The sequence below is a fragment of the Lissotriton vulgaris genome, chromosome 5 (assembly GCF_964263255.1).
Source record: "Lissotriton vulgaris chromosome 5, aLisVul1.2, whole genome shotgun sequence".
Taxonomy (NCBI): Eukaryota; Metazoa; Chordata; class Amphibia; order Caudata; family Salamandridae; genus Lissotriton; species Lissotriton vulgaris.
This window is the reverse complement of record NC_141693.1, coordinates 1,141,721,321-1,141,746,729: the sequence shown is the minus strand read 5'-3', so window position 1 is coordinate 1,141,746,729 and position 25,409 is coordinate 1,141,721,321. Positions and strand designations below refer to the sequence as shown.

Here is a 25,409-nt window from a genome sequence, read left to right as displayed (position 1 = left end):
ACAATTAACGGGATGCAGGTTTACTTTCTATTAGAACAGATTGAAGGAAGCCCATTGTCAATTATAAGACATGAAAAATTACTCAAAATAAGTTTATTTTTTACACTGACAAGAGCAAACAGCTTCACTCACTGTGGTAGTGTCTCATACATATAAACATCATAATTCCTCTTATGGAAAGTTCTGTCCTTGTGTTGGTTCCAACTGATCTACAAAATTATAGGCTGATCTTTCGCCTCCCTTGTAGCTCAAAGATCTTGGAAACATTAATCAATCGTCATCTCTCTAGTTATTTGGAACAGAATAACCTATTGGACTTGTCCCAGTCGGGATTCCGTGCTTGTTATAGCACGGATTCCGCATTGTTGGAAGTCACGACTCTATAAGGATGTCACTGGACAAGGGGACCCCTTCGATGCTAGTTCTCCTTGATCGGTCAGCAGCCTTTGACACCATCTCTCATCGCATCATTCTGGATAAGCTACGAGAGATTGGAGTCAGAGGCATGGCATTCAAATGGATACAAAGTTTTCTGACCGACAGAACACAATGTGTCCAGCTGGATTCCTTTGTGTCTCAGAGCACGCAGGTGGAAAAGTCCCACCTTGTTTAATATATATGTGGCCCAGTTGGCCGCAATTATAAGATGCTGTGGGTTCGAGACCATTTCGTACGCTGGCGACACGCAGGTGATTGTCCCCATAGAGTCAGACCCGGCAGTGACTAAAGCGAAGTTGAAAAACTGTGTGTCAAACATAGCCATATGGATGAAGAAGAACTTTCTTCAGCTCAATTCCATCAAAAAAGAGATACTGCTGTTTGGTAAAGCAGAGGAATTGTGGACTCCAGAATGGTGGCCGTCAGAACTAGGGCTGACCCCGTCACCAAAAAAATGGGCAAAGAATTTAGGCATCAGAATTTACAACAATTTATCTATGGAGGAACATGTGAAGACGTAAGGTACCTGCTTCGGAATAATGCGGATGTTAAGAAAGATCTTCCCTTGGATCCCTCTCATGGCAAGGAAAACTCTCATCCAGTCGGTCTTGGTTAGTAGACTAGATTATGGTAACTCTCTACTAGTCGGAATCCGGGAAGAGCGATTATCAAAATTACAGGTGGTTCAGAACACTGCAGCCCGCCTTGCCCTCAAACCGGTACGCACCCCATCTCTACCTCTCCTAAGTCAACTGCACTGGTTTCCTATTAGAAAGATAGTAACTTTCAAGCTTCTATGTACTGTTTTTAAGTCCATTCAGGGGACTGGCCCTGCTTACCTTAAGAAGAAACTGAAGTTGTATCAACTCGTACGTCAGTTTAGCTCTAGCAATCGCAACTTGCTTGGCACGCGGAGAATTAGGAAAGCCAAAATAGGCGGTTGTGCCTTTACTCATCTAGCCCCCGCCCATTGGAACAGTCTCCCTGATGAGATCCGGGACTGTTTCAACTTGTCTCAATTTAAGAAACTGCTCAAGACTTGGCTGTTTTAACATTCTGTTACCTTTTAGGTGACTGGTACTCTGGCACAGAGATCCCCCTGGGGATGATTTGTTGCGCACTACAAAGGAGTATAATAATAAGTGTATCTAATGTTTCAATGAGGCTTGCAGGACAACATAACATTTGATAACAAACAACATCAGTATAGCCTATGCTTGTTTTGAACAGTTCCAAAGTGTCAAAGTACATGATGAAATGACCAAAGAGCAGTCTTCATAACAAACTACGAGTCATCAAATTACACTTTTCTACTAGTATGTCTTTCTTTTTTAGCAAGACCATACTCTGGAACAGACTTAACCCTAATGAGGTATGAAACTGGGGGATGGCCATTGATGCCTGCCTTTCCCTAGTCCCTTAAGTGAACCAATTTGCATGAAACACTCGGTAACATATATATATTTTTGTTTTATAAAGTGCGAACTAGACCAGAGGATATCTGGTATATGAGCGCTTTACATGAGCACCAGTTTTGTTACAGATGGACACACTAATTTTTGTTAGTCACGGGGAGATTAAGTGATTTGCAGAGGATGTTGAGCGCCGTTGCCAAGAATCAAACCCTGTTCCCCAACTTCGAGGTCGACAGCTCTAGCCGTAATGCTACATCCTCTCCATTGATATGTTGATTGGAAGCTGTTCCAAAAGGTGCAAGACTGAGGCTGATTTGCTACCTGTCTCCGTTATAAGCGCTTCGTAGATGACGTACCAACACGGCGCCGGAAATATTTGCCCAATTGAATTCTGTGGTTACAGACTAAGGACGGTAAGGACCCAAAGTGAAACCTGATAAACGGAGCTGGTAGAAGACTTCCCTTCTTAACAAAAATGCTGAAAGTCTCCATCTTTTCCAAACAGATTAACTTGGAACGGAAGTCCCCCCTTGACTCCATTGCCACTGACCGGACCACCACGAAAACTCTTCGAGGGTATTCGAAATACAACCAAGTAAGTCAGCCAGCAAACCATCTCCACCGTTCTGCTAGGTCATACTAGGCTTCCGAACAAACACTTATGGATCCTTTCCCTTGTTTCCCCACAGCTTTTAAAGGATTAGAACCTGAAGAAACAGGACAGGTACTATTGTTTGTCGTGCTGAGTGTTAAGTTGAGAGTCTCTCTTGTTTGCTTACATCCGACTGAGTGTGTTTCTTATGTTGGTTTTATGTTTTTCAGATCTTTTCTGTTTTTCGGTCCTGAGGAGAATCCCAAGGAGTAATGGGATTCGAAACGCGTCGACCCCTCTAGATTGAATAATAACCTTTTCAAATTCCCTCTCACGGTGACTTCGTGTCACCGGAGTGATTGTTATTCAGTTATTTGTTTGCATATATTGCACTTAAATAGAGCAATTTTTTCTTTAAGTTGCATAGTGACTGTACTTTTGTGTTTTCAAAAAGAAAAAATTGAGCTTTTGTTTGCTTACCTTAGTGTATATAGTAGATAGTTTCTTCCGCCCACTTGTAAATATTCACTTTTGCACTTCCCTTCTTGTATGAGTAGCGGTTTGTTGTTTGATTGTTGTAGGATTGAAGGTTTTGTCGAGTGAGTAGAACTGTACATTAATGGTGTGTATGTGCCTTTTTTACCCCCTGCACCACTTACACAGAGACCCCTTTTTTGTGAATCGAATTGTACGGTGTGAAAAATTTCATTTTGTGTATATAGAGATTGGTTGTTCTTTGATTGAAAAATAATCCAAAAAAGTTCTTAAAATAATTTTGTAAGTAGAGAATAAAAATTCATACTCAATATCATTTGGTGTGGACTAAATGACTGGTCCTTCTAGGTTGGGAAGCGATACTCAACTTATTGCGTATAAGAATAAATAGTCCGAGCAGTACTGGCAGTTGTTTTTGTTTCATAGAGTTATAGGCGTAGCCTTACTGCGCTCAAGCCAAACCCTTCTTTGTTCCAAGGACCTGTCTTACGAAGCACAAGTGCCCAAAAAACGGACTAGAATCCAGCCTGGGAAACCATTTCTGGCTGCCATTCATTCCAGCATTCCACACTTGCATTTATTTGGATATGAGAAAAGCAAAACCAAATTGATCACAATATTGTGAGAGCACTGTATATACCATCAGTAATAGGAGGAAAAACATGATGCCAGATAAGGAGGGGCAAACTGGATTAGCATGTCCTTAGTATCCATGTCTTGGCCATGTTTGCCTACTGACGCTGTTCCGGATAAAATCCAGTCCCTTCAGCTGAGGTGGTGAAATATGCTAAAAAGGAATAGATTACTTACCTTTTAAGCATCCCTTGGTAGCATGTAGTGCTGTAAATCCCCATGTTTGCATACTGCTGCCATCTAGTTAAGATTTAGAAAAGGGGGTGGTGATGAACAGAGTGTCTGAATTAAGCAGACCACTCTTACCCAGTCCAAAGATCAGGGCTTGATCCATCACCGTTATTTATCTCACTGCCCCATCCCAGCTCAGAACCTGGCTATATGCAAATCAGTCTGTCCCTGGCCCAGTGCATCATGGGAACAGGGCAGACTAAACTACCAAGCCAATTCTTCACCAGAAAGGAGACAAGCTACCGGGGACCGGTTTCTGGCATTTCAGCCGTCTTCGGCCCGGCTTGCTTGAATCGTGATGGAGCAGTGAGAAAGGGACTCATGTCTGAGTATACCCTGCCACACCTATAGTGGCCAAAAATGATTTAGAAAAGGGGGTGGTGATGAACAGAGTGTCTGAATTAAGCAGACCACTCTTACCCAGTCCAAAGATCAGGGCTTGATCCATCACCGTTATTTATCTCACTGCCCCATCCCAGCTCAGAACCTGGCTATATGCAAATCAGTCTGTCCCTGGCCCAGTGCATCATGGGAACAGGGCAGACTAAACTACCAAGCCAATTCTTCACCAGAAAGGAGACAAGCTACCGGGGACCGGTTTCTGGCATTTCAGCCGTCTTCGGCCCGGCTTGCTTGAATCCTGATGGAGCAGTGAGAAAGGGACTCATGTCTGAGTATACCCTGCCACACCTATAGTGGCCAAAAATGATTTAGAAAAGGGGGTGGTGATGAACAGAGTGTCTGAATTAAGCAGACCACTCTTACCCAGTCCAAAGATCAGGGCTTGATCCATCACCGTTATTTATCTCACTGCCCCATCCCAGCTCAGAACCTGGCTATATGCAAATCAGTCTGTCCCTGGCCCAGTGCATCATGGGAACAGGGCAGACTAAACTACCAAGCCAATTCTTCACCAGAAAGGAGACAAGCTACCGGGCCGAAGACGGCTGTAATGCCAGAAACCGGTCCCCGGGAGCTTGTTTCCTTCCCAGTGTAAGAATTGGCTTTTGTAGTTTGGTTTGCCCTGTTCCCATCATGCACTGGGACAGGAACAGACTAATTTGCATACAGCCAGGTTCTGAAACTGGGATGGTGCAGTGAGCTAAAAAACGGTGTTGGATCTAGCCCTGATCTCTTGACTGGGTGAGAGCTTTCTGCTTAATTCAGAGACTCTGTCCCTCACCACCCCTTGTTGTAAATATTTTTGTCCACCCTAAGCGTGGAAGGGTATTCTCAGATGTGAGACCCTTGCTCATTGCACCATCAGGATTCAAGCAAACCGGGCCAAAGACGGCTGTAATGCCAGAAACCGGTCCCCGGGAGCTTGTTTCCTTCCCAGTGTAAGAATTGGCTTTTGTAGTTTGGTTTGCCCTGTTCCCATCATGCACTGGGACAGGAACAGACTAATTTGCATGTAGCCAGGTTCTGAAACTGGGATGGTGCAGTGAGCTAAAAAACGATGTTGGATCTAGCCCTGATCTCTTGACTGGGTGAGAGCTTTTCTGCTTAATTCAGAGACTCTGTCCCTCACCACCCATTGTTGTAAATATTGCCATCTAGTTAAGGGCTCAGCCATTTGCAAGTTGTTTTCCTTCGAAGACGTCTACCGAGTTATGAAGTATAATGACTCCTGCTTTGGCTGGTAATGTGCATGGGCACAGGCTCCATTGTTAGATTATTTACTGCATAGTGGATAAGCAGGAAAATAGAGAATAAGATCGAAAGCATAGAAAGCATATTGACAATGCAGAAAGTAAGATATTTAGAAGCTTGATAACTTTGTGTATTTGCAACAACCAAAGGCTTTCAGGGAGGCGGGTGGCTGCTTCTAATCCACAGCACTTCATGCTACGAACAGATGCTTACAAGGTAAGTAACGTGTCCCGTTCATAGTATGTATGGCTGGATAGACTGTGGAAGTTTTCTCATAAGGGGTGGCTGGCTGAGGGCTGTTGCAGGAGATTAAAGAAGAGTTCTTTAGACAGCCTTGCCACATATAACGTGAAGAATCCGAAAGGAATCTGCCAACAATGTATACAAAGGTAGGCCACATAACGCCTTCCACACTAGGCTAGAGAGGCTCTAGGTTTGAATAATTTACACTTCGCATTTTCTTAACCCCTTCCATGCTGATGACGGAACCGCTCCGTCATCAGCTACAGTTGAGCTGTGCTGATGACGGAGCGGTTCCGTCATGGCCCGGCCGCCGCGCCTGCGCGGCACTGATTTCGCGCCTGCGCGGGCGTTCTAATGAGCGGGGCGGGTCATGACGGAACCGCTCCGTCACCAGCATAGCTCAACCGCGGCTGGTGACGGAGCGGCTCTGTCACCAGCATGCGGCCGCCGCGCGGCCGCCCCGCCCCTTTAGCGCTGCGGCGGAATAGCCGCCGCAGCGAAGGGGTTAACAGCCCCCCGCACCTTACACTACTAAAACGTTGGGGAATTAAAGAAAGAAAAATTTCCGAACATAACAAGAGAGTCTTCCACAGTCCACCGTCTAAAACTGGTATGTAGTCTTAAGTCAGAGACATTGCATTGGTCATTTGTGCAACTTTAAAGGAGATAAACATTGAGATTTTTATACACAAAACTTTATTGTTTTGTTGTTTACATTATACAGACAAAAGAAAAAAGGCCCTGATGAGATTCTAGGAACTGGTTTCCTGTAATCGAAACGCGTCGGCATATTTGGAGGCACAGGCACACTTGGAGGCATATTTGAAGGAATAATTTACTCACATTACTCACAAGAACTATTTGCTGGTTTTAACACCATGAAAGAGTATCATTAATTTGACACCATTCCTTACGCTCTCCTTCCTTAATGGCTTTCTTTTCCTCCTTTTGATTTTGTCTCTCATTTATAAAGATTAAGTACACATCAATTTAATGTGGTTTTTGTTGTGATGTTTTTTTGAGTTTGTGTAGATACATTGTGATATGTTTTGTTTATAAATTGGTTTTTATAGTATTGTAAATATATGTACAGTCTGTCCTATCTTTGCTAATGAATATATATGTAAAAAAACTTTGAAATCAAAAAAATAAGTAAAAGGTATAAAATAGAAGTACCTGGTCAGAATTCAATAAAGAGTATTATTGACCTTCATTAATTGTTCTTGTTTTTAAAAAAAAGAGTGGTCTAGGCATTTGTGTTTTTTGCATTTATAAATTGTCCAGCCTTGTCCACGTCCAAAAAGGACCTAACTCTTTTGGGTTATAAATAGACTTGTGGAAGTTGGCATGATAAGACATCCACATAATAGCATTTAGTGAATGTATGTGGAGTAGATCAGATAGCTGCTCTACAGATGTCAGCTATGAGTATGTTACATAAGAAGGCCATAAGGCTACTTTTTTGCGAATGGAATGTTGCCTGGGTGAGACAGGCAGAATCGTGTTTGACAAGCTATCATGCTATGATCGCCTTTGAAACTGCAGAATCTTTGTGCAATTTGGAAAAGGTGACTAATAACTGCTCAGTTTTGCGAAAGGGCTTTGTTCTATTCATGTAGTACATGAAGGCACCAGTAACAAGTCTGGTTGTGGGAGAAGTTTGGAAACTCAATGGTTTTGTTAAGGCGGAATGGAGACACCACCTTTGGAAGGAACTTGGGATTGGTTCCAAGGACAAGCCTGTCCTTATGAACCTTGATGGCCAGCATCTCACTAACACAGTGCAAGGATGTGATAGTAACAAAGAGGAATTGCAAGGGACACAAATGTAAAGGTTTGATAGAAGGGCACATAAGTCTGGTAAGGACAATATTAAGGCTCCAAATTGGGGAAAGGGTACTCTCGGAAGTATCATACATTTGAGATCCTCCATTAGGGAACTTAACTACAGATATCCTGAACAAGGAAGTCTGTTCCCTGTTCTGCATGAAGGCAGCTATAGCAGCCAGATGGAGATGTATGGCCCAATTTTTGTAAATGCAGAAAGTAACACATGAGGTCTTGGACTGGAGGCTTAAGTGGGTCTTTAGCTTTAGCAATGCAGCTGGAAACATAGCAGGCCTGCCTAGTGAATGGGCATGCACTTTTAAAGGGGGCTGAGGTAGCCAAATTTGATGCCCTCAGGAGCCAGATCGCTAGATTTCTCGGCTTGGTATTGGGTGCCTGACTTTGTCCCGGCTGCTTGGAAGCTTCTCACAGGGAAACACTGACATTTCTAGTAGGGTGAAAACCCATGGTTGCCTGGCTCAAGTGGGAGCAACTAGGATGAGAGAGAGAGGTTTGCTGCAACTTAAGGATTACATAAAGTAATGAGTAGGAGTGGCATAAAAGCACAGGCAAATATCCCTGAACAGTTCATCCATAATGCATTGCCTATGAACTGTGGGAGTCTGGAGGTGAACTTTACATACAGCACGTGCAGTATATATAGTTTCGATCCCACCCCTACTTGCCTCAACAGGAGCATCTCCTTAGATGTTAGAAACATGGAGGTGAGCTGCAGCTTTTTGGGTAGTATTGGAGTAGGACTTGTGGGTGGCATTCTCACTTGTGGACTTGTTGCTGCATCCTGATAAGCCGCTCTGTAACACTGTGATCCACTCCTGGAAGGTGCTCCACCAGGAGGTGTATCCAATAGTGAATAACCCAATGCCAAATGCTCGGCGCTAGTGCAGTTATTTGTGGTTCCTGATAGCGGTTTTGTTTTGGGAAGTAATTTGTGGAGGTCATGTCTGTTTTTATGAGGTTTACTTTGAGTGGAATCTACTTGAAGAATGTCTTTTGAGCACTCATTGGATGGCCAGCAGCTTAAAGTAGTTGATGTGAAAGCCCACTGCTGCGGCGACCACATGTCTTGAGCTTTCAGATGCTGAAGATGCGCTCTCCACCTGAGAAAGATGCATCCTTTTTGATGGGCACCTGCGGAACTGGGTCCGTGAAGGGCTCCCCATGCAACACGTTGTTGGTATTTCCCCACTGCAGAGTGTGATGGGTCCTGGCTCATATCTACACTAGATCCTATCAATGACCCTCTGCTTGTGACCATTGCATTCAGAAGCAGTATTGCAGCGGGTGCATGTGTAGATGGGCGTTAGGAACAACGGCAATGGCCACCATGCCTCGAAAGCACATAGCTTTTCTGACAGCCATTTGATGATTCTCGACTGCAGTAAGCTTTGCCAGTAAGTGTGTTTAGAACGGTCCCTAGAAAAGACTAAATCTTCAGAAGCTGCAGGTGGAAATTGGCAGGGATTATTGTGAAGCCTTGTTTGTGAGGGAGGTTAATAGTTCACTGGGTATGGGAGAGGCAGAGCTGCTTGCATGCATGCACTCTTCATCAACCAATCATCCAAGTACGGGAACACATGAATGCCACCCTGTCAGAGGCTGGCGGTTACAACATCCAGGCACTGTGTGAGCACTCTGGGGGCAGTGGTGACACAATAGGGTAAAACATTGAACTGATAATGCTGACCATATACCACGAATCACAGTAGAGTCAATGAGTGGGTTATGAACGTAGGCATTCTTTAGATCGAAAGCTATCATATATTTGCCTTGCTGTAGAAGAGGGATGGCATCCTGCAGAGTGACAATATGAAGTGTTCTGAGAGGATGTAATTGTTGAGGGGCCTAAGATCAAGGACTGGCTTTATAGATACGTCTTTTTGCGGCTGAGGAAAAAGAGTGAGTAGACTCTCCTGTGTTGGTGTTACAATGGTACAGGTTCTATCGCGCCCTTGAGGATAAGTGCCTAGACCTCTTCTTGAAGAAGGCGTTGATGTTCGGCAGGGAGGGTCTGTGCAGGGAGGATGTGTGCATGTGGATTGTTTGGTGGGGTTGCAATGAGTTCCAGTCAGTAACAGTGAAGTATGATGGAAAGTACCAACTGATCGGAGCAGATAACTTCCCAATCCAGAGGATACCCTTGTCGTCTACCCCCAACAGGTGCAGTGTGATCATGAGAGGGAGTGAAAAGGAGTCACTGCTTAGTAGAGGACGCACCCTTGGCTAGGTCTATTTTGCTTCTGCCTTTGTAGCCACCTGTGTGCACTGCGGGTGGTATTGCTGCTGCTTTAGATAGGAAATAGGGATATGAATTTACTACCACCCCTGTACTGAAACCTCCAAAAGGATGGATCCTTGTGGTAAAGGCACCTGAAGAGCTCCCATCGCCTTGGCAGTATTTATGTCCCATTTTAGTTTCTCAAGCATATGATCCACCTGCTGTTCGAACAGATATTTTCAGTGGAACAGGTATAACAGATTCTTTTGGACTTCTGGCTTCAAACCAGAGACACGAAGACAGGCATAATGGCAGACCAGGATGCTGCTGGTAAGACCTTTGGATGCTGATGTTAAGACCTTTGGCCGCAGTATTTGCTGATTTGAGAGGATTGTGATGCTCTATACAGTTTGGACTTCAGCCACAATCTCCTGACCACACAGTTTGTAGTGTGTGGGGATGTGTTGTAGTAGTTCTTCCATTTTATTCAGTGTGCCCTTTTGTCTAATACTTGGCGAGAAGGTCCACTGAGCTGGTAATTTGCCAGTATGTAGCGGATTGTTCTGCCACTCTTACCTACTGCGTCAATCATTTTTACTCTCCTTATCGGGAGGTAAAAAGTCTCCTGTACTTTGGAGATTATTGTGCACTGTGTGAACTAACAGGGATTCAGGTGGAATGTACCTGCAGATATGAGGTGGATCATTGGGAGAGGGTTTGTCCTTTTTGTCTGCCCTGTTTCGACCAGGAAGTCATCACTTTCTTGGACGACGTGGATGTCTTCTTTATGTTAAGTAGCTGATCTGTGGATAACTCTGCGAGAGGAAGACATATCATCTGGCGGGGATGGTGTCGCATGATTGAGTTCAGGGTATGTGCCACCTTAGGCATCAACATTGTATTCATTCCCTGATTCAGGTTCATAGGTAGCATCATATGGCTCTACTGGATACAACGGGCTGTGTTGCCCTTCCCATCTGAAAAATGAAGTGACCTCTGTGTGGTGAAGCTAGAGGAGGTGTCACATGTGGTGGTGGCAGGGAGGGTGGAGGAGGAGGCGGAGAAGAGCGAGCAGAAAACAGGTTAGTGCCCTGTCCTCGAAGGACATTTTACGCTTTTTTGGCAAAGTGTCCTGTGGCAGGGGCTCAGTGGCAATTTTTCCTGTTAGTGGGTGTATAAAACCTCTCTTTTGCTGAGTATCAAGCTTCTCCTGCAGATGCTGAAGAATGGATTGGCTCCAAGTCCTTAGAGCTTGCTATCAAGCATTAGAAACTAGATTGCATGAGTATGTAGAGCCTGTATATCAAGCCACACCTGCTACAAACAGTAAAAGGTACACACTTCTATTAATTTTGGCTCAGACAGATACAAAATTCCCTCTAACAGTTTTTATTCTTGAAACATCCCAGCTACAGACGGGGACCAGGGAAGTATTTTTTTTAACACAGTATCACTGGTAAAATGGGTGGTGACATATTTGTCCCAAATGTGCAACACCAACTGTTCTTCAGGGCACTGCGGATCAATCGCAATAACTCCTTATTGTTCCCCCTTGCAGCTTTCTCTGGGACCCCTGTAGAACACCTGCTCAACATTGGTCTGTGATGGGAGCTGGAACACTTCTGCGACTCAGGAATCATAGTTGCACATTCCAAGGAGAAGCAGCTGAGCCTTAACTTGGGGAGGGTAATGGACTTACCCACGTACATCGGTTGCCTTCTGTCACTTATGGGTGGGAAAGCGATCTCCAAAATGGTGCTCTTGACTGTACGAAATACAGAATTCCCTTTGTTCTCTGCCTTCCAGAGTATATTCAGCCAGCAAGGATTCCATTCTTGTTTCACTAATCTGGGCTGACAGGCGTAACAGGGTGGCCTTGGACACACTGAACCAGAGATATGAGGAGAGTGGCTGGAAGTTGCCACAGTTTGAATTCTATTACTATGCTGCACATATGAATCATTCTGCCTACTGGTTGGAGGGCGGTGATAGTTGGGAGAAGTGTATGCTGGCGGGAGGGGTTGGTATTACAGAGCTCCCGGCTCTGCTGATTGAGTGCTCCGGAGCGCTGCCTAATGTGCCATTCGTAGTCAGGAAGAAATGCTCATCGATGGCAAAAGCTTGTGACAGCTGTTCTTCAAAGGACTCCTTTTCACAGAGACTTACAGGTATGGATCCATGCACAGATCCAGCGCATTGCCGAAAACATGTCCTTTCAGGCTTGGAGGGATGGAAGATGCAAGATACTGGGGGGACCTGTACCCCAATGAGCACTTAATTTCTTTCTGGGCTGCACAGGCGGAGTTTGAACTGGGACATGGACACTTCCTACATTATGCTGGCCTGGCCGAACTAGTCAGGCTGACCTGGACTACTTTCCCAGTGGAGGCTGGCACCTTGGGGACCTTACTATCATGCGGGACAGGGCGGCACTTGGTGCCCCTGTCATATAAAGCAATGGTGGTGGACACTTCAGGCCACCAACTGCAACTCTGGGCGACATGGGAGGCTGATCTGTGGCCCTGCATGTTGGACACTGACTAAGCTTGAAACTGCATCCTTACCAAGACGGTCTCTGACAAGGTCCGATTCAAGAGGATCCACTAACTTTTTACATCGAACTTACATGACGCCCTTGGCACTTCATCTTATTTCTCGATCCTGGTCGGACGCGTGCCCTCGCTGTGGGCTCCAGGGAGCTGACTTTCTAATCTTGGCCTGGAGATGTCAGAGTGCAGGAGATTTATGTGTGGTTAGTGGAAAAACTAACACACACACCTTTCTACAGTCCAGCCTCACTCCACAGTATTGTATATTGGGAAATATCGGTAGGCCCGAAGGTCGTAAGTGGCATACAAATACTTGCAACTTGCACTACTCCTGGCCCGACGCAGAGAGGCCATCACATGGATGGGTCAATGCACTCCAGAGATAGAACACTGGCTCAGAGATGTAGAGGAATGGATGCTAGCAGCGAAGCTCCAAATGAAGCTGAGCAGGAGATTTGATAAGATAGGAGATAACATACTTACATGGAGAGACATGGGAGACAGATTTCTAGCCCCGGATGAAGCTTTGTCAAGCTACGACAGTGCATGACACAGATAATTAGACCTATCTTGCACTTGGAGCAGTAGATGTGATATGCCCAGGATACTCTATTGTACTCACGCTGTATAATCGTCCTTTGTGCAATTGTAGCATACAAGTTACTTACCTTCGGTAATGATGTATCTAGTAGAGACGTTGTCTAGCCGCAGATTCCTTAACTTAAAATATCCCCAGGCGTTAGACTGGATCTGGAAATGTTTTGCAGCAGCACCTCCGCGCGCCAGGTGACGGCGTCACATGACCCCGCCCTGACGTCGTCCACGTACGTGACGTCAGAGAGGTCATATATCTTTGGAGAAACTTTTCCATGGCACAAGGCGAAGCCACCAACAAAAAACTGTAAAGCATGGGAACAGTGTGCGAAGGATGAAAAATCTGTGAATAAAGAAAGAGGATGGTGCAAGGCACCATAGTGAAAGATAGAAATAGACACCACCTACATATAAGTGAAATCTGTGAGAAAGAGCCCCCCCAAGGGAAGCAAAAACCTTTTCCTACGTGCAACAAGTGAAGAACATATGAACAGAGAGAAATAGACTGTCAGTATCATGTAGAACTGTGCCGTCTAGTAAGAACGGAACACAGAAAGAACAACCATCCACTGCAAGAAGGTATAGAAATGGAGGTTTGAAAGAGATCACAACCGATCCTCAAAGAGGACAACTAAGAGGAGACCAGGACCCTGAGTCAATAGAAAAGGCAGAAGGAGAGGAAGGCAACAGGAGAGAAAAATAAGCCTCCTAGTTAAAGAAAATCAAAAGGTACCATATTACAGGAAAGAAGCCCCGTAGCAGGAGTTAGCTGTATATGGAAACTCTCAGAGGGCTCAACAATGTGAACTCCCTTGAGAGAAAACAAATGGCAACTGAAGAGGCTAGTGGAGAACACCACTCGGCAAGGTCCTTGCAGAACGGGGAGGCTGGGTGAGCGTTAAGGAATTTGCGGCTAGACAACGTCTCTACCAGATACATCGTTACCGAAGGTAAGTAACTTGTACATCTGATAGAGACATCTAGCCGCAGATTCCTTAACTTAGAATAGATACCACAGCCATATCCTAATGGAAATTGGATCTGCGACAGAACAGAAAGCGTCAGGCATTTGAGCTGGCAACAGAGTGACAGACAATGGGGGGATGCCGTGGCAGAGCAGCTAGACAGCAACCCATGCAGCTCAGAAGAGCAGAAATAGTGGGTGGCAAGACATCTCAAAAATACCAGAATGGCGCCACACCATACCCGTATAAGAATGACAGGTAGAAACGACACCAGCCATATACCAGAACAAAGAAAGAGAGAGAGAGAGAGAGGAAGAAGGACCACTCTCGGCTTAATGGTGCACTATGTGGACACCGACCAACGGACAAGAAGAATATGGAGATTCAACCAGACCCTACCAGACTAGCCTATGGAAGGAAGGCTGGAGGAGCTTTCACCAAGACCCAAAGGGCAAGAGGTAGAAACTGCGCAATGCTTTGAAAATAGCAGGCGGGGACAAGAAAACACGCCAAGTGCACACCCAGACCCTAAAGGAGGAACAGGGGTGGACAGCAGCAATTTAAAACCCGCTGAAGCAGGCCACCACAGAAACATGCATCAGGCAAACGGCCATAGAGACCTCAAGGTGGCGAAGCTAAAGAAAGCATAAGACTGCAGCCTGAAGGGCAAAGTGAGAATCAACCCATGAATACAGACATGCAGGGAATAGACCAAGGACAATCATCTTCTGAAGAGCTGTCCCGCAGGCCTAGCTGATACAATAGTAGGATGATACCTAGGAAAGAGGCACATCCGAAGGAAGTGGCCACAAAAAGCACCAAGATGTGGGAAGAGTCCCAGAATCCGAGACCAAACCCTCAAACTGGAGGAAGTAACTAGTGGCCAGAAAGAGATAAGTACAGTGTCTGAATACCAATAAAAGGAGCAGTTATAAAACTGGGAAATCACCCCAGTAAGTGGAAGCAAAGAGGGAACTTATTGGCAATCCCGCAAATAACACTGAAAAGCTCCCCGAAACATGGAGACATTGGACCAGACCTAGCAACCTCGAAGAGAGGGGACGACGTAGGAAGAGACCCACGGCAACCGTCATATATACACAAATAAATAAATATTATATATATATATATATATATATATATATATATATATATACACACACACACACACACACACACACACACACACACAGAACGAGCCAGGACTATGCAACATGGCCGTTTAGAAGCACACCTAGTACAGTAATGGCGGATGTCAGCCACATTAGAAGAGGAGAAACACCATGAAACCCTCCCAAGGAGGTGAAATAGGCAGGACAACCCATGGCGTACAGACGATGGCACCAGGGAAAAACATTGAAAACCGTAAAATGGAGCACCGTCCGACGTGTGGAGCCTACAGGATCTCCAGACACAGGTGAGATAAGTAGAGCTATATAATAGCATACAAGTACCCCACATGGAGTATGCACACCCCTAACAAAGGGGAACTCCTCTTAGGGCAAACCACAGTCAGAGGACCAGACACAGCAACCTGTAGAAGACATCCACAGCTGTCACAGCCACAACCGTCAGCTCAAAGCAAAATGAAAACAAGGGATGCCAATAAAAGGGTAATTACCCTTGACCATACAAAAAGAAGACCTAAGGCTTACTGCCCATAATAAACACAGAACACATCTAAGGGATGCTAATTGAAAAGTACCATCACGGAAGACAGGCCTGGGAGGGCGAAAGCCCGCAAGGAGGCGGTGAACCGCCGATTCAGCATGAGCATCAAACAGCAAAACCCCATCAAAGGGTAAGTCAACCAGTCGCTCCCGGATATTCTCAGGGAAGATGCTATCTCTTAACTAAGCAGGACGCCTTAAGGCAAAAGAACCAGCCATAGCCCGGCCTAAAGAATCCGCAGTATCCAAGGCCAAGCGGATCATAAATTCGACAAAGTCACGGCCATCCCGGAGGAGATGAAGGAGATCAACGCGAGCACCTTCAGAGGTGGCAGAAATCAAAGACTCTGCAGAGTCCCACAGGGAAGAGGTAGCCCGAGCCAAAACACACTGTATTTAAGGACCGAAGGGCAGCACTAATGGATGCAAAGATGTTCCTACCCCGTGACTCAAGCCATCTGGACTCCCGCAAGGGAGGAAACGTTAGTGGGGGCAGGGAAGGGAAGGCAGTTTGCAAAACAAACCCCTGCACATCAGGGTGCACAAAAACGCACATAGGATCATGTGGAGCAGGACGGTGGCGGTGCAAAACTGAACGAGCTACCGGATCACCTGAAGCAGGCTGAACCCAGGTACCCAAAAAGGGCATCATAAAGGAAAGCTTTGAAGGGCAGAAGCGGCTCCACGTTCCCGGACCCACAGTGAAGGACCTCGAGCAGAGGGTCCACAGACAAGGGGGCAGAAGGGGGTTGAATGTGTAAAATGTGAGTGGCCAGGAAGACCACTCTCAGAAAAGCCGCACTAGCCTCAATAGCCCTCCGTGGAGGGGACAACAACTCATTATTTGGGGAGGGTTGTAAGCTAATCCTCCCAAGATACGGAGGATGAGACCAATGCCCCACTGAAGGGAGCCCCACTTGAAGAATGAGGATCCTGAAGGGGCTCTTGGGGAGGCGAATAGCCTGCCGGATCTGTGAGCTCCTGAGGAGGCTCCAGAAATTACAAGGCGGGTACTGGCAAGAATACTTCTGGTGTCGCCTGGCGGGAGGGCGATGCCGAACTCTCTCCAGAGGCTTCCGGAGAAGAGTCAATAACCCGGCGTCGACGTGGTGCCAAAATGAAGTGTGCTGGTGTCAATTGTGCCTCGTCAGGCGCCAACTCGGCTGCATCTGGCGTAGAGTCGGCGCCGAAACCACAACAAGCTCCCCTTCCGAAGAAGGAGAAGGCACCGGAGCCGGGGAGGCAAGCCATCGGCGCCGACTCTGCCTCAAGCATGACAGGCTCAGACTCCAGAGAAAGAAGCAGAGGCGGACCCGGGGAGGCGAGTCTCAGCTCCGACCCCGGCTCCAGACAGGCGGCCGCCTGCTCGGAAGGCCGGGGTGTGCTCAAGGCAGGGTTATGAGCACCAGCAACCACCTGCGACGCCACAGGGAGCCCCGCGGGGCTATGCCGCGACCTGACAACTCCATGTGACTGGAGAGGGGGACCCAACCAGGCCACGCCCTGACACCACATCTCCAACGTCCCTGGGGGGCAAAGGCTCAATCGGCACTGGGGGCGAACCCACCGGCGAGTCAGTCAGGGATCCTGCAAGAAGCGGAGGCCCCAAGGACACCCCAGGAATGAGAGGGGACCAAATGGAGGCCTGTAACGCTGCGCCATTGGCCTCCATTTGGGCCCGAGTCGTCCCCACACCTGGATAGGGCGAGTAGAGGCGACCGTCGGAAGGGCACGTCTAGAATGTTCCAGGAACCAGTGCCCCTGACAACAAAAGGGGAGGTCGAAGACCTCGACAACATACGCCTCAACTTACCGACAAGTGGTGAACGACTACCCCGGCCCCAGAGGGCAATCGGCGGCGGAACCGGACAATAGAGGGACCTGCCGGCGATTTAGAGGCCGGGGGACGAGACTACTCCGGCCGGGACAGCCGTGCTGAAAGAAGCTTCATCCGGCGATCCTGCCGGGACTTCGGCTTGAGGCGTTGGCAGGCGTCGCAGGCCGTGGAGTCGTGGTGCTCGCCCAGACACCACATACAAATAAGATGTGGGTCCGTCGCAGACATCTGCCGCGAACAGGAAGTACAAGTTTCAAAGCCCGAAGGCATTGCACACTGTTCTTGACGCGAAGCATCGAAAAGGGGCCTGAAAACAGGCCAGAGCAACCGCTCACTCTGGATCCACGTTGCACGCGGAAAAGAAGGAAACGGACGACAGAGCGCCAGGAGGGCCTTTTATGACCTTGCTGACGTCACGTACGTGGACGACATCAGGGCAGGTTCGTGTGGCGCCATCCCTCGACGTGCAGAGGAGCTGCTGCAAAATATTTCCGGATCCAGTCTGATGCCTGGGGATATTCTAAGTTGAGGAATCTGCGGCTAGATGTCTCTATTAAATAGTTGTTTATCAGTAGTGTTTATTGTATAATGTTATCCCTGTGTTGAACGCTGCACTGTTAGTTAACTTGAAAGTGATAAAGGTATAAAAAAAATTGTACCTCATGACACAAATTATCTTACCCTGCCTGATTTCTTCACTTCCAAGACATTTCCAATTTGGTAGTCACCACAAAGTCAGAGGACAGATAGGGAACTTGAGCATGCAATGAAGAATCTACTAAGGAAAGACACGCACCTAAATAACTAATACTACAGGAAAGCGCTTACTTTTCAAAATGCCACCTAAGAAATGTTAATGGAGCGGGCTGTGATAGACAAACAAACATGAAGCTTCCTGAAAATGTGCTGAACCACCTATCTTCCAATACACGCTTCAGTCCCAACATCTTAACTATGGCAATTACATTTTACACACTTATTAACAGATTGCCAAGTGGCAGTCTTGGAATTGTCTTGCAAAGGGACCCTACAGCTGAAAGCAGCAGTTGCTGCTCTGTTACTGGCGGAGTATGTTATTGTTCCTTCAGGAGTCATGTTAGCTGCCTCTCAGTGCTTCCTATGGCTGGAGTCTATCCATCACAAAAAGGCCTGTTTAGTAACATCCACAATGTTGGAAGTAACTACAGAAATGACAAAAAGCTGCCCATCAAACTGGCCTCCTGCATATCTGGAAAAATAATGTGGTCGCCAAAGAAGGCAGACGTCTGAACAGATTTGTTTATCTAAAACTATGTCACCATCTTAGAAGGGGAGGATGGCTTCACTTTCATAGTTACTATGCCCTTAGAGAAAACTATGGAAATTTTGACTTTAAAGCCAGTAACCCTTGAGGTTGAAGTTACTGCCAAAATTAAGACAATAGTAAGACCAAGACAAGTCTGTGTAAAAGTTCCAAATGCAGCATCATAAATGCAGCAAACATTAAAAGGGGTCTAACAGAGCATTGGCATAATGTGAAAGGGGAAGTTTATTTGGCACAAGTTTGATAAAGCACTTTTATCTCAAATAGAAGCATCTTTGGGTTTCATAGAAAATGACATGAGAGAACCTTTAAGAAATGTCCCCGGCAAACTCATTGTTGAGTAACAAAGTACTCCTCAGCATTTCAGATCACAATGGTCTATACCAGTGGTTCCCATTTTTTTTTTTTAATATCCACGACCCACTGAAAAACGTTCATGAGTGTCGGAAGGGACCTGATGCCGAATCCTCAAGAGCCGACCCTTTACCTCGAACTACAGCGGAGGTCACCTGGGCCAGGGATCAAACAATCGGCCACCCGGGTAACTCTTGGTCCGGGACCTCTTCGTTACAGGATCTCGGAGGCGGGCTTGAGGACGTCAACCAATCAGACCGGGAGCAGCGAGAGGAAAAGGCAGAGCAGGACTGAGAACGCAGTGACGTCCCTGAGTCAGGAAGGAGGAAGAGCAAGGAGTCGCAAAGAGCCAGAGAGACGGAGCTGGAGAAGACGAGGAGACGAGACGAGAAGCCTGGGGAAAACCACGGAAGGAGTCATGAAAGTCGAAGAGAGGTGGACTCCCCCATAGGAGGATGCAAATGCCGCAGTAACTCAGGAGAGTTACGGCTTGGACGGTGAGTGACACCGCACACGAGCCTTAGGCTCAGAGAGACTGGAAGTGGGAGGGAGTTCGAGGGAGTGGGGAGGACGGGCGGGAAGTTACGGGTCATTGAATACACTTGAGCACTGTTTTTAGAAGTAGAATTTTGGCACTATCGAGCTTAGGTCTTTTCCCCCTCCTTTTTCAAGCTTTCTAAGTTTCATTCGCCAGGTGTCTGTCAACGGAGAACCCAGAGAGGCCTTAATAGACACAAAATGTCTACAGAGCGTCATGCAACCCCAAACCATCTAGAAAGGAGTACAAGATACCCGTGGTATTGTGAACATTCTGTGTGTACATGGGGACCAAAAACCATATACCACAACGACAGTGGCAGTACAACATGACCCCGAGGTTGAACCAGTAACACTCAACGTAGGTCTCAACCCTAACTTGTCCAAAACCTTGGTCCTTGGACGGGACTACCCTTATATAGAAGACCTACTGAAAGACACCCGAACCAGTGAAGATGAGTGGAGAGAAACTACCCCGTTTGCTTTTCCTCTGAGGCCACTCTTGATCTGTGAGGAAGGCAAAGGACAGAAAATAAAATAAAAACGAGAATGGACACAAATAGCGTTAATAAGGACACCTGTCTCTGGGAGCATGATCAGCAGTTCCATATAGCCCAAAGAGAATACCCCACGCTACGGGAAGCCTGGAACAAGGCGGTGGAAAATGAAGAGTCCAAAACGTAGGTCCCCAGTTCTTAAAAATGGATTGCTATATCGAAAAGGGAGTAAGATAAGAAACCACAGCTATTGGTCCCTCAGGTATTCAGGGAGAAGGTCCTGTTTCTCGCCTATAGTCACCTCCTAGGGGGCCACTTTGGAGGGGATAAAACGGAGAACAATATTTTTGCCCACTTTTATCGGACGGGCATATACCTTCAAGTCAGAAAATACTGACAACAGTGCCCCACATGCCAAAAGGACACCAGATCTAACCCCCCCCCCACCCAGGACGCGTACGCCCCCTTCCCCTTCCCGTTATTGAAGAACCCTTCTCCCGAGTTGGGATGGATCTGATCGGCCCCCTGTTGCCCTCTCGCAGCGGGTGCCGATAAGTTCTGGTTATCGTAGATTATGCGACATGGTTTCCAGAAGCCATTGCTTTACGCCAACCCAATACCACCCAAATAGCAAAAGCAATGATTTCTTTCTTCTCGAGGGTAGGATTCCCCAAAGAAATCATCAAAGACCAGGGGACGCCTTTCGTCTCCAGGTTAATGAAACAAGTATGCCAACATATAAAGATAAAGCAGATCCGTACGGCGGCCTACCATCCCCAAACAGATGGCCTCGTAGAAAGGTATAATGCCACCCTTAAGACAACGCTAAAAAAATTGTTGGAATTAGAATCCGTAAAATGGTAGGGCATGTTGCCACTAGTCCTTTTTGCCATCAGATGCAAACAGCAGAAAAGTACGGGATACTCCCCTTTCGAGCTTTTATATGGGAGACAACCCCGTACCTTGCTAGATATGGCTAGGGAGGAATAGGAGGAAGAAGGGAATGGAGCCAAACCACTTCCTGAGTATGTATGGAGTCTGAAAAATCTATCTAGCAGAAAATCAGAAGCATAGTAAGGACCCATTTGGAACAAGCACAGCAAGCCCAGAAGAGACAGTACGATAAAAAAGGCTGCCAAAAGAACCCAGAGTGTGGGGAGACATGGTCTTGTTAATGATGCCAAGCTCAGACTACAAGTTAATAGGGCAATGGCAGGGTCCCTTTAAAATAATAGAGAAGGTAACCCCTGTCACATTTCGCCTAGAACTCGACCCCCATAACAAAAAAGAACACACAGATTTATCATGTGAATCTGCTCAAAAAGTGGCAAGGCCCCAAGCCCACATTAGTAGGCATAGCAGAGGAACCCACCCCCTTGTTCCATCAGATTATCGACGGTGAATTACAGATGGTCCTCAAACAAGATCTCTGTTCAAGATTATCTCCCTACAAGAGGTGTTTTCCACAAACCCAAGGAGGACTACCCTGGTACAACATGAAATACACACAGTACCAGGGAAGAAGGTACGGCTGCGTCCCTACTGACTATCTGAGTCCCGAAGATGTACCATAGAGCAAGAGGTACAACAGATGTTACGCATGGAGATTATCGAACCCTCACACAGTGAGTGGAACTCCCCTATTGTGATAGTACCCAAACCTGACTGATCGATCCACATCTGTATCGATTTCCGAGAGATCAATAAGATATCCCAATTCGACGCCTACCCCTAGCCACGGGTTTATGAAATGGTTGAAAAATTAGGCAAAGCCCAGTATATCAGCACCTTAGACCGATGCAAAGGTTACTGGCAGGTCCCTCTCAGTGAACAAGATAGTGAAAAAACTGCTTTTTCCACTCCTGGGGGTTTATACCACTTCCTTGTACTACCTTTTGGCTTGCATGGAGCCCGTGCCATCTTTTAGAGGTTGATGAATCACGTACTTAGACCTTGTGAAGACTTCGCAGCTGCATAACTTGATGACATCATCATATACAGTGACTCCTGGGAAGAACACGTAGTGCATTTGTGCCAAGTAATCCAGGTCCTAAAGGAGGAAAGGTAAACTATAAACTCAGCCAAAAGCCATCTAGCTGCTACGTCAAACAAATATCTGGGGTATCTGCTAGGGGAAGGATTTATTAAACAGGAAGGGAAGGTAGCTGCCATAGCCCATCTAGCATTCCCCCTTACAAAAAAGATATGTGCGCATTCCTAGGAATCCTAGGTTACTACAGAACCTAGGATTCTATCACTGTGATAATAATTTGAATCTCTTCTTTTCGTACACATTAGATACCTACCTGTTGTTAACTAGATCTGTACATTCTCTTTTACTTTCATCCACTGAGCATTTCCCCATTCTAATATGGCCGATACTTTCTTTTCCCAACTCTGGTCCTATCTTCATTTCTACTCATTTCCAGCTATCCCCCATAAACACAAGCCTTCGGCTCACACGACTCCAACGTTTCCTGTTTGGTTTCTACCGGGTTTTCGGCATGCCGTTTCGAGTTTAACACTGGTAAGAAGATATTAATCAATCACGCTCACATACAATTAGTCATATTATTTGGATTTTATTTTCACGAGTCACTCGTTCGTTTTCTACAGGCATTGTTGTACTGACGATTATGGCACTCTAGACATCTTTATGAAAAACCATTACGGTAAGCCACATTCGAGCGCTTTCTGCATTCACGCGTACTTCACTGAGAAGCGTGGAAACTCAGAGTTTTACGATCCTTTTGTTTATTCAGCCGTCGTGATTTCCGTGATGGCGTAGACCTTTTGAGTAATTCACCTAACTTCGTAAGTGACAATGGATTTTGATCGCACGTTATATCGGCATGTTCACCATATTTTGTTTCGATTTTTACATCACAGTAATTTCTTTACCTCATCACGATCTCTCTCGAGTAATTCACGATTCATTCACTTTGTTTCTTTTATTCTTTCACTATTGGTACGTCGCAGCTTATCCCTGCATTGGCACGTCATAGCTCACTCTTCACTATCCAAAAACGATCCGTTCACTTCAATTTTCACTCGTATCCTAACTATCCACTTCTCGGATACATTATCACTCTTGTCCACTGATGTACCCTATTGTCCATTCCTCGCTACTACGTTTGTGTTACTAAATAGCCTGCAGCCTACGATTCCCACTCTTAAAATATGATATTGTCTTTATAGATTCCCCTGATAAAGGGCCACAGTTACCGCCCGAAATGCATTGGGATATGTTACTGAATTATATTTTAAGAACTGTATACCTTAAGCTTGGATTTTGTGAATTTCAACATTTTCCATGGATACATTTTGTGCTTCTACATAAAGAAGAAAAAATCAAAAGAAAGAGAATAAGGATTATATGTTTCATTTAATTTATGTTTGCATATTGTGTCTAACCTTTCAAAAATTGTTAAAAAATGTATTTTGCCTATTACTAAAGATTGCTGATTTACACTCCTAGGAGGGATTTGTGCTGTGCATTAGGTACTCAGACACACGTCTGGTGCACTCTCACATTTAATGACAAAAGGTTTGCAGAACCTTTTTCCCTTTTGCACGCAATTGAACATTGAGTGAAAAATTTGATTATATGTAATAACCACTACTGAGTACTGGTTAAAACTGAGTGCATCCAGGTTGCCTTGACTCCCGATTTTAATATTACTCTGCACTGCAACCACTTTGCACCACCCCAGGAAAACTTTACCCCTTTTAAACCGCATCATGGCATCTTTTGATGATATAGCTCATCTCACATGAAACAAAGCACAAACAAAAGCTTATACCCCAGCAGAAGCTGCAGACATTTATGAACTCAAAGAAGTGAGGAAATTCGATGTTTCCTCTGGTCCAGTTCAACAACAGATAAAACAACTTGAGTATCTCATGCGACGTGAAATCAATCAACGCCTGCATGCCACAACGCTCATTCAATACCATCGAGTGAGTAGGATTCCCCGCGGATTGCGTCTATCAATCAAACCCATGCTATTCAAAATGAATAAAAAAATGTATGGAACGATGGTACGCTGTCCTAACAAATGGTCTCTCGACCTTATCTTACTGATTGTCGAAGAAATTTCACAAGTCCTCGTTGGTTTAGAGACCGAAATTAAAGACTTACAAGCTACTCTAACTCAACGTATGGAAACTGAATCCTTTACACCTACCTTAGAAGACATCAATAAAAAGCTAGACTCTTATGCTAAAGAACTCCACGAGCGAAAAATTAGAAAGTTTTGTCGAGACACAATCGACTATAAACTTGACGAGGTCTACTCCTGGGCTGAAGTGCATGCACAAAAAAGAACATGGCAGAAAAAATCTGACACAGCGTCATCTGATGAAAGTGTAGTTTCCATTACTGACACTCAAATGACCAGACCTCCTGTATCTACAATATCCACAAGCGATCCAGCCAAAGGCGCTCCTTCAACATCAAAGTCTTTTTTATCCACCAGCCCGCCTGCCAACGCACCGCCCATGGAAACAGTACCTCAAAAAACCCGCAGAGGTCACAGATTCAGGAAAACCGACGAGAAAGAAGAAACACTAGTTGTTAACATCTCCTCTAAACAGCTCACTCAAACTCAAATGGCGGTACTGAGTAGAGGTTGCTCCTTTGTACCGACGAACCAAGCAAGAAACCTAGATGCCCAGATAGAGCTGTTTAGATTCACTAGAAAATTGAGGCTACATTACTTTTTCTCCACTATAGAGATTCTTCTATGCCCATTCCAGAATCCACGGAGTTACACGAATTCAAACCGAAAAGTTCCTTCATTTCGCCAATTTCACACAAGGCCATTGATCTTTTCGAGACTCGAGTAAAACAAGACATTGCGAAACTGCCTTCTACATCTCATTCTAAACAAAATGTATCAAAAAACGAAAAGGATTCACTACGTTCACTACAAAATGACAAAGATCTACATTTTACTCGTGCTGATAAAGGTGGCGCACTAGTGGTCATGGACCAAGAAATATATGAACACAAAATAGAAGACATGTTAAAAGATACAACCACATATCTTCCCTTGACCTCTGACCCTACCAACGAATTCTTGAAAGTGCTTGACATCATTCTCAATAGAGCTCTAGAAATGAAATGGATTACTTAAAACTTAAAAAACTAAAGAATACTTATTTAATGAGGTACCCGCGTAGACCTTGCCTGTATATGCTCCCCAAGATCCACAAATCCCTAACAAATCCCCCACTGAGAACGATCATCTCAGGATGTGATTCGATACACGACACTCTGGGAAGATATCTAGACACCTTTCTTCAACTCATTGTGAAAGCCTGTGAAACTTATGT

At 45.7% G+C, this 25,409-nt stretch overlaps 1 protein-coding gene across 1 annotated transcript in view; it reads right to left on the bottom strand.

Annotated features, from left to right (window-relative positions):
- Positions 1 to 25,409, bottom strand: part of FHIP2A (FHF complex subunit HOOK interacting protein 2A) — a 340,036-nt gene that overhangs the window by 156,018 nt on the left and 158,609 nt on the right. The window lies entirely within an intron of this gene.